The sequence below is a fragment of the Cicer arietinum genome, chromosome 1, assembly GCF_000331145.2.
Source record: "Cicer arietinum cultivar CDC Frontier isolate Library 1 chromosome 1, Cicar.CDCFrontier_v2.0, whole genome shotgun sequence".
In the NCBI taxonomy this organism is placed as follows: Eukaryota; Viridiplantae; Streptophyta; class Magnoliopsida; order Fabales; family Fabaceae; genus Cicer; species Cicer arietinum.
The window spans coordinates 32,457,676-32,467,583 of record NC_021160.2 but is presented as its reverse complement, the minus strand read 5'-3'; the positions used below and the strand labels follow the sequence as shown (position 1 = coordinate 32,467,583).

At 30.7% G+C, this 9,908-nt stretch overlaps 1 long non-coding RNA gene across 1 annotated transcript; it reads right to left on the bottom strand.

Moving 5' to 3' along the window:
* Positions 1 to 800: 800 nt before the first annotated feature.
* LOC101501540 (uncharacterized) lies at positions 801 to 1,513 on the bottom strand. The gene is made up of 2 exons (XR_012161788.1): positions 1,168 to 1,513; positions 801 to 1,073 (listed from the first exon to the last, which is right to left on the bottom strand). It is a non-coding gene; the product is annotated as an uncharacterized lncRNA (long non-coding RNA).
* Between the last annotated feature and the right edge of the window lie 8,395 nt (positions 1,514 to 9,908).

The following is a 9,908-nucleotide window of genomic DNA, read 5'->3' as shown; positions in this document are numbered from 1 at the left end:
AACCCCCAAAAATACTAGTTTGAACTCTTACCTAAGAAGGAGTGACGTGGCACATGGGCATGTAGCGCTCACGGGTTCATTAGCCTCCTCAAGTGAGGTCGTGTGAGATGAAGACGTTTATTGGCCTGAGGGATAAAATCCTAATTAATCAAATGATCATATCATTCATACATTAAAGTTAAACATACTTTTTTATGATGCACAATTTTTACTTAATAGGATTAAATATATCCTCAACTAAATGTTATGTGAATATATCAACTAATTTATTTTTAGTATCAACAATAAAAATCAATTCTATTTTCTTTTTCTGCACATGGTCACATATAAAATGATGTACTAGTGCAATTAAACCTTGTTAGATCGGTTCCTATGTACTTGTTAGATCAGTTTCTTGTCCGATCTAACATCAAGCGTTGTAATAATTAATTAATTATTAAATCAGCTAAAATGATAGATGTAACAAATCAAATTCAAAAATGATTTATTAGATCGGTTAAATTTGAACCAATATAACAAGTCAAATTCAAAAATGATTTATTAGATCGGTTAAATTTGAACCAATATAACAAGTCAAATTCAAAATTATTTATTTTGTCGATGAAACAATCGATTTAAATAATTAACTTTTTAATTTATTTTCTTAATAGCTTTCACCTCTCACATATGCATCCTCAAAATTTCACATATTATCCTATTAATTAGAATTTCTCATTCAACCATAAAACACAAAACTTCACACGAAGCGTTACATTTAAAAATCAATGACAATGAGTCATAATTTTTTTACAAAATCAAAGTTATAAAATTCAGAGCTGATAAATTGTCACATAACTAGTTAAGGTTTGACGCTAAAGATGTCTTAGGGCATCAACCTAAAGGTTATCTGATAAACATTGTCTCATCCAAAGTAAATGACATCAACTTGAAAGGTACCAAATATTGTTGCACTATTAAAAACAAATGAAGTCATATATAAGATGGAAAACACTACAATTAAGCAACACCATTTCCTTTCTTCCTTTGTAACTTCTTCATGTAAAATTCCAGTTCCTTTACCTTCGAGGATGTATCTACAAAAATAAAATAAAACAAAACCAGTGTAAATAATAAAACAAATATGAAGTTCAATCCAAAATATTCTGAAACAAGCAAAATTATGCATACCCAGCAACCCTGCCACATTGACCTGGACGAGATGAAATACAGGCCAGGCCAGCAAACGACCACCACCAAACTTCTCTTCAATGAGGGAATCTAGCTGACGATCTGTTTGACAGTTCTCAAGTTTCCTCTACACATGATTACTTTTCTTGGCTTCTTCAACAGCGGCTTCAACCTCCTTGAAATTATATATGAAAAGGTTGAGAAAAAACACATCCGATTTGAAAGAAGAGCCAACTACTACACATTAGAATGCACGAGAATTTAATCCACAAAATGATAAATTACAATACCCTTAAAGGCTAACATGTTAGAATATGACTAGTGCTTACTTTCAATTTCAACTTATTGTATACGATATATTTTCTTATATAAATATTTGAAAAGGAAGTCATTTCGAAACTAAATGAGATATCCAAAATAACAAAACCTTCCACAAATATAAATGAAGCCATATACCATATGAAAATGTATATAAGTGTGTATAACAAGAAAGTTTCCAAAACTATCACCTCTGCAGAATCCTTCTTGGTTGCAGTTGATTTCTTTTTTCTACCAATTTCAACACCATAGTGATGTTTCTACCAATTTCAACACCATAGTGCTGAAGGTACCACTGCTTGAATGGTGCAGCATCAATCTGAACAATAGCACTCTTAACAAGAGTCTGCGTTCGGACGAACTCGTTATTTGAGGCATTGTAAACCACATCCAGAACACGAGTCTTGCGAGTTACTGCTTCACTGCCCCATGAGAAGTTATCAGTATCCAATCTAAGATATATCCACTTCACATTACCCCCTCAAACACAGATTCTTTGGATTGTGTTGTTAATTGATAATTTAGTGCTTGCTAGCTGACGACCGAGCTCGTACCTATACAAAACCAGCACAAACATCATAAGCATAAATAATAATTGAATGGTGCAGCATCAACCTGAACAATAGCACTCTTAACAAGAGTATGCGTTCGGACAAGCTCGTTATTTAAGGGATTGTAAACCACATCCAGAAGACGAGTCTTGCGAGTTACTACTTCACTACCCCATGAGAAGTTACCGGTATTCAATCTAAGTGTTTTCCACTTCACAGTACTCCCTTGAACACGGATCCTTCTGATTGTCTTGTTAATTGATAATTTAGTGTTTGTTGGCTGACGACCGAGCTCATACCTATACAAAACCAGCGCAGACATCTTAAGCTTAAATAATAATTAATTGGGATAAGTACATCATCACAAGAAGAAAACCAACACATCAGAAAATATTTATCATCATAAAAATTATGATCAATCAGTGCAAACAGAAAAATCACAATCATATTTCACATGAAAAAATAACAACTAGAAATCAGCATACTAATTTGTGTTCAACAACAGGCAAGATAAGATATCTATGTCAGTATTAACACCCTCAGCAGCTCTGTTAATTTAGTTTATTTATTATAGAATAAATATCTTCTTCCCCTTAGTATACTTCCTCTGTTAGTGATTTGATCGATATCCATCCTCAACAAAACAAAAAGACAAGCTTCATACCCCAAAAACTTAGAAATATAAAAAAAATGATAATAATTTAAATAGAACAATTGAAACTATGGCATGCATAATTTAACAATTGCATAATAAGATTGACTCTAAGCAACCAAATCAGGTCAGGTTGGTAAAAAAGAAAGAAAAACTCATCCAATTATCCAGGAAGCAGAATAAGAACGAACAATGAAACACATGCAACAAACAGATTTTGGTACTAAAGGAATTTAATGTGAATTACTTATTAATTAAGTTTACAAAACTATACTTGATTATAACTTTGATTATAACTTTGAAAAGTGTTTAACCCCTAGTAGCTGGAGTTTTTCACTTTGTCATACTTACTGCTAGGGAATCAGGGTCTACTACAAAACATACTCTTTCTGTCACCTAGATTCTTGCTACATTATCTACTCATATTTTCTACTCTCTACATAACTGCCCAAAACCATCATAATATATTAGTAGATAGCACAACAATAAATATTATCCAATAAAAGAAGCCATCAAAGACATGAACCAATGGCAGCAAAGATAGCAGACTACTATTTTCATCTGCTAACCACTTGAAACAAACATTAAAAAAAAGATCAAAATATACTCTTAACAATTTATTGAATTTCAGGAAAAGATGAAAGTGAAGCTCTTGTATGCCATAACAGAGGGTCAAGGATCTTTCCACCTTTCATGACTTCATTCTCTTAACTGGATCTATATTTGGATTTTCAAGATGTAACTATTAGGGTTGTTATAGCAATGTAGATAAGGGTGTTAACTAGTTGTTGGAAGTTCTGGTCACAAGAAGTTACTTGGGGACAAAGCTCATGTCTTCACTGACTACAATTGTTGGAGGGTGTATATAGCATGCTGATAGTTTAGTTGTTTATTGGTGGCTTATGTCCGTTGTATGGAAACAGAGGGCAAGTAGTCAGGCTTTGATATTTTTTGTACAGTATTTTGTATAGGGACCTTAATGATTAATAGCTGTTTACATGCAGTGAAACAGTGAAAATAATAGTGTGCTATCTTTGCTGCCATTGCTACATCTACTAATATATTATTGAGGTTTTATTAACAGAGACAATTTCACAAACACATAGCATGCAGGTTTAAAGGATGGTTGAAAATCGGGGTAACTACTACTATTCAAATTTCTTCATCACTTTCATCGATTTTTAGGCATCACCACTTCTGAAATTTCTGCATCACTTATGTAACTAATAAGAGTTTAACTAACTATTACTACATAAAACGATTTAATACTCCCCTTCAATGACATCTCACAACACAATATAATCTTCTTGTTAAATGTTACATTGAAATTTTTTAAAATATTACTAAAATAAAATTCAATTAAAGATTAATAATAAGAACAATTTAGAATGAAATAATTTTAGATTCGTAAGTAAGAAACAAGAATTGTTAGAAAATTACCGGAGAATATGATTGAAACGCTCCTTGATAGATGGAAGAGGAAGACAAAAAACACTCGTCGTCAGTGCTGAAGTAGAAAAATGTTGCGCCGGACCAACTCATCACCGACAATGAAGGTTGAAAGCTGAAGTTCGTCCGATTCCCGCTGAAAGCTGAAGTTCGTATTCGCGTTTTTACTTAACGATGAAGGATGAAGGTTAAAGGTTGAAGGATGAAAATGTTAAAGCGTTGAAGGGGTAAGACATGGGTTCCTAAATGTTTGGTTCGTGATGAAGGATGAATGATGAGGACTAAGTTCGTGACCGGATGAACGATGAAGAATGGATACTATGGTAAATATATATATATATTGCGAAAACAGTATGGATGAATGATGAAGAATGAATTGATGCAAAGTAAACTGAGTAATTCGTGACCAGGTTTGTATTCGTGTATCAAGGACAAGGATGAAAGATAAAAGATGGATTTGCATTTGCCGCTGATTTCTAATTTTTTTTTTAACTTAGAGAGTTTTTTTTAAAGTGTTTGTTAGAACGGTTTAATATAACATATTTAATAAAATTTGTAATAATAATAAATTTGTTATTATTATTTTTTTTAATTTTTTTTAATGTGTATGTTAGAACAGTTCAATTAGAACCGATTTAATAAAGTTTATTATAATAATAAATTTGTTATCATTTTTTTTAATGTGTATGTTAGATCAATTCAATTAAAACAGATCTAACAAAGTTTATCATAATAATAAATTTGCCACCGTCTTGCTTATTACATTGATGGTATAACAACCAATCTAATATCGACGATGTAATAAGGTTAAAATGTACTAGTGATGTTTGCTTTATATATGCTATGATCTTGAATGCTAAAGAGGATTTTTAGACAAATTTGTAGCACTTATATGACCACATAATATGAATATATTTATGTACGTTAGTGAGTAATCATTCAATTAATTGTTTATTCATTAAAGTTGAGAAGAAAAATTTGCTGCTAAAACAAACTTAGCTTCAGTAGTCGATAGAGCAATTGTATTTTTCTTTTTGTATGACCAAAATATGAGAGCTTTTCCATGAAATTGACAAGCTCCAATAGTGTTTTTTCTTTCAACTTTGTCTCATGTATAGTCAGCATCACAATATGTTACAAGATCACAATAAGAACATTTTCTACACCAAAGTCCAAGATTAGTATTACCAACTAAATATCTAAAATTCTTTTCCCAACAGCGTGATGATATTCTTTCTGAAACCAGAAGGTTGATGCATATAAACTTCCTCATTTAAAATTCCATTTTGAAATGCACTCTTAATATCCATTTGAAATAGTTTAATGTATTTATGTGCAACATAAGCAAGAAAGATACAAATAGCGTATAACCTTACTACAAGAGCAAATGTCTCATCATAGTCAATAACTTCTTGTTGATTGTAGCCTTGTGCAACAAATATATATTTATTTCTTATTACCTTTCCATTTTCATCAAGCTTATTTCTTAACACCCATCTAATTCCAATTATTGTTTTACTTTGAGGATTGGAAACTAGATTCCATAATTGATTCTTCTCAATTGAGTAAGTTCTTCATTCATGGATTCAACCCACGATTGGTCACTAATTGGTTCATCGATTGTTTTTGGCTCAATTTTTGATATCATAGCCATGTTGCTCTCGTTATATTTGAATGAAATCAGTAGTTTTCCCTATGATCTAATCCTAAGAATAATGAGTCACTGGTCTCTAACTTTTCAGGAGGAGTTTATGAGGAAGATGGTTAATCTTTCGCATGTTCTTGATTTGCATTTTTGAGAGATGGTTGATCATCCTATTCATATTCGTCTTGGCTTTTTGAGTTGTACTCTATATACCCTTTTAACAAATTCAGAATCAAACTTCTACAATCTATCTTTGTGATTGAGAATGTAGAAATAACATCCAAAAACATGAAAGTATGCAATTATTTGGTTTTCTATTTGTCCAAAGTCCATAAGGAGTTTTGTTTAAAAATTTTATAATTGAAACACGATTCAAAACATAGCAAGATGTATTTATGGCTTCTACCCAAAAATATTTTTCAATATTTGGTACATTTAAAATGGTTCTTGCCATTTCTTGCAAGTTTGTATTTCTCCTTTCAGCAACTCCATTTTCTTGAGGAGTTCTAAAATAAGAAACATTACGAGAGATACATTTTTAATCAAACAAAGTCATTTAAAGGTTGAGTTTTCAAATTCTCCTCCATGATCACTTCTCACATAAATGATATTGGTTTGTTTGTCATTTTGAATATTTTTGCAATTTTTTTGAAATGCTTCAAAATATTGATCTTTATGTTTTAGAAATTAAAACCAAATAATTCTTGAATAATCATCAACAATTACAGAATCATATCTTTTCCACTAAGACTTGCAGTTTTTACAAGGCCAAATAAATCTATGTGAAGAAGTTCAAGACAATTTTTTTTGAAACAATGTCTTTTGAATGAAAACTATTGTTGACTTGTTTACCCTTAATACATGCTTCACATACTTTATCCTTGTCAAACCTTATTTTTGGAATACCTCTTACTAGATCAAGTTTTTTGATAATTTTGAAATAGTTTTTATATTTACATAATCAACACTTTTATGTCAAATTCATTTATCTTTTTCAAGATACATAACATATAATTCAGCTGGAAATTTGTCTAAGTATAGTATATAAACATTCTTTTTTTTTTCTTTATCTAAAGAAGCGTATTCTCCCCGAGGATATTTGTTTTACTTTACACATGTTAAGTTTAAATAGAACCTCAAATCCAATATCACACAATTGACTAATAATGAGTAAAATAAGTTTCAATCCATCCACCTATTGAACATCCTTAATCTTAGCATTTTTTTTTTTACCTGGTACTCCTTTTCCTAATTCAATTTGGGCTTTGTAATTGTTTTCAAAAGTAACTAGTCCACCATCTTCTTTTTCAAATGAGAGAACATTGTTTATCTCTTGTCATATGCCTTGAGCATTCAATGTCTAAGTACCAAGGATTTTTCTTGATTGATAGATGCTTCTTCGGTATTAGAATATAGTACGATTTTAGGGTCCCATAGTGATTTGGGTTAGTTACCTTAGAGGAAGTTTCCCCTTTGTGGTAAGATTTATGACTAGCTTTGCCACTGTGGATTTTATAATGTCTAGATTTTTAGCAATAAAAATAGAGTTTTTTTTTAAATTCCCTTTGTTTTAAAGGTTACAATCTGTTTCAAGATGTCCAAAATTTTCACAACAGATACATTTCTTTTTCACTTTTCCAGCCTCTTTAGGATCAAAGAATTTTTCATTTTAATTTCTTTGGATTTTTCAAACAAATGCCAGCTTTATCATAAATTTAAACTTGTGATTCCATTATTTTTTTCAAATTTTTCTATTGACTAAAAAATTTGGTAAGATTATTTTCTTAAACTTCAACTCTATTTTAAGAAGAATGTTTTTTGGTTTATCCTTTATTGATAAACTATTGTTGCTTAGACATTTTAAAGAGAATGTTGTAGGTCTTGAATGATTTTAAGATATTATCAACATGGACTTATAGCTTCTCTTTTTCCTTTTTTCAATTAAGAATATTGTTCTTTTAACAAGCAACTTTTTTGGCATAAAATGTTGGAGTCATCAAGAATACTATCATACTCATGTTAAATATCTAAACATAGACTACATGAATAAAAAATAATTACCTCTTCATCATTTGATTTTCTCATTAAGCACATGAAGTTTCATTATCCTCTTCCATTTCAGAATCTTCTAAGTCATTCAATATTGCCATCATGGATTTTGTCTTGTATGTAAAATTCCTATGTATTATTTTGATTATGGGACATTTAGTTTTGTAATGTCTCAATTTGTTGCCTCCATTACAATTGACTTAACTATTGTTTGCTTCATTATTTGGATTTTTTTTTTGTGTTGCACATCGTTCTGTTTTGGTCTTTTCTTTTGAGCATCATCCAATTTTTTTTGGAGATAAGAGCAATTTCATATTCATCCTCTTCTTGAGGATGTTCATTGATCTCGATCCCTCATCTTATATTTTTGTATGGAATATCCCTCATCTTGCACTGTTTTTAGTGATATCACTTTTTCTTTCTTTTAAGGTTTATCTTCTTGGAATATTGCTTCATGTGATTTCAATGATTCAATGAAATCTTTCCATATTTTTTGGAAGAATCCTTAGTATTTTTCTGCCTCATTCTTGAGTTGCATATGTTTTTCCAAGATCTCTTATCATTTACGATGGTTGTTAACCTTGCATACATTTCATCATCTTTCATTTCAAACATCTCAAATTTTCTAATGTGAATATCAATTCTTGCATCTTTAACATGGTCGATTCCTTCATGATGACTTTGAAGGGAATCTCATATATCTTTAGCAGTTGTGCAGTCAAGTGTTCTATTATATTCTTCTCTACTTAGTGCACATGTTAGAAATAATTGAGCTTTTGAGTTTAGAAGTACATTTGAATTTTCATCTTATGTCCGTGAAGTTTTTGTTTTCATCTTCAATTATGCTCGACATACCATTACCTTGAAAGACAAGAAACAAATTCATCTTTCCTTTCCAAAAGTAGTAATATGTGCCTTCAAAGAATGGTGGTTTGTATGCGTATCCTCTTTCTAGTATGAACTTTGCAATTTTTTAAATCACTTCTTCCTAGAGTTTTTTCTATTACATTGTTAAGTGCTCAAACCTTTAAAAGGAAGAACTTTGATGCCAATTAAAGTGAATATAATTGTCACAAGAACGAGGTGTTTGAATTGTGATCCTTTTAAAAGATGCACTTTAATTGTTTTTTCTCAAGATAAGACTTAGAAATGTAATATCAATATAATGAACATACTTGTGTTCTGAGAAGGTTTAGGAACATAATTATATTTCAAGTTTGATAGTAGTGTGATTTAGTGAAATAGTTGAATAATAAAAGCTAAGGGTAAGGAAATCACACAAACGATGTATCTTGATTCACCCAACATGGCTAATCAAGTCCTTATAACTCGTGAGATTTTAACTAGTAAATTTAAGGAACCACTCAACTTAACCTTCTTCCTTTAGTCACACTTGACTACGCACTTGTATTTTCTTAGTCTAAACACACTTACAAAAACACCTGAAGTTTTCTTTCCACAAGACAAAATTGATGATGCTTACAATCAAATCACTCAAGTTTTTCCAGAACTAGACAAATTAGATGATGCTTACAACAAGATGATAATAATGATTTGTTTGGATCTGATTACAACAATATTGATATAGGTTGAACTAAAAACACACTCAAATAGTTTGATCCTAAAATCTATAACAAAGAGAAGAAGTGTGTTGCTTGATAATTGAAGAGAACTTGATAGCTTTTCACTTAATAAAATGATTATGATTGACTGCGGTCGCTTTAAGATTACAGTTTGAAGCACCTTCTATTTATAGACTTGGAAATGCTTCTAGTTATTGTAAAGTTAAATGACATTGTCAATTAAAAGAAATTGGAGTTTGAATTGTAATTGTCCCTTTTTAGTCATTCCTACCTAATTTAAATTTAGTTAACTCAAAATCAATCTTGGTTTTTAAGACACAACAAAAGCAGAACGTTCTTCGTTAGTGAAATCACAAGATTAATTTCCCTTGATCTATGGTTAGTTAAACATAAAGAAATAGAGATAAGGGAAAGCGAATCATAGAGAAAATATCCTAGTTGACCCAAGGTGGTTTACATCAAGTTCTCACAATTTGTGATCTTTTTCACAAGTG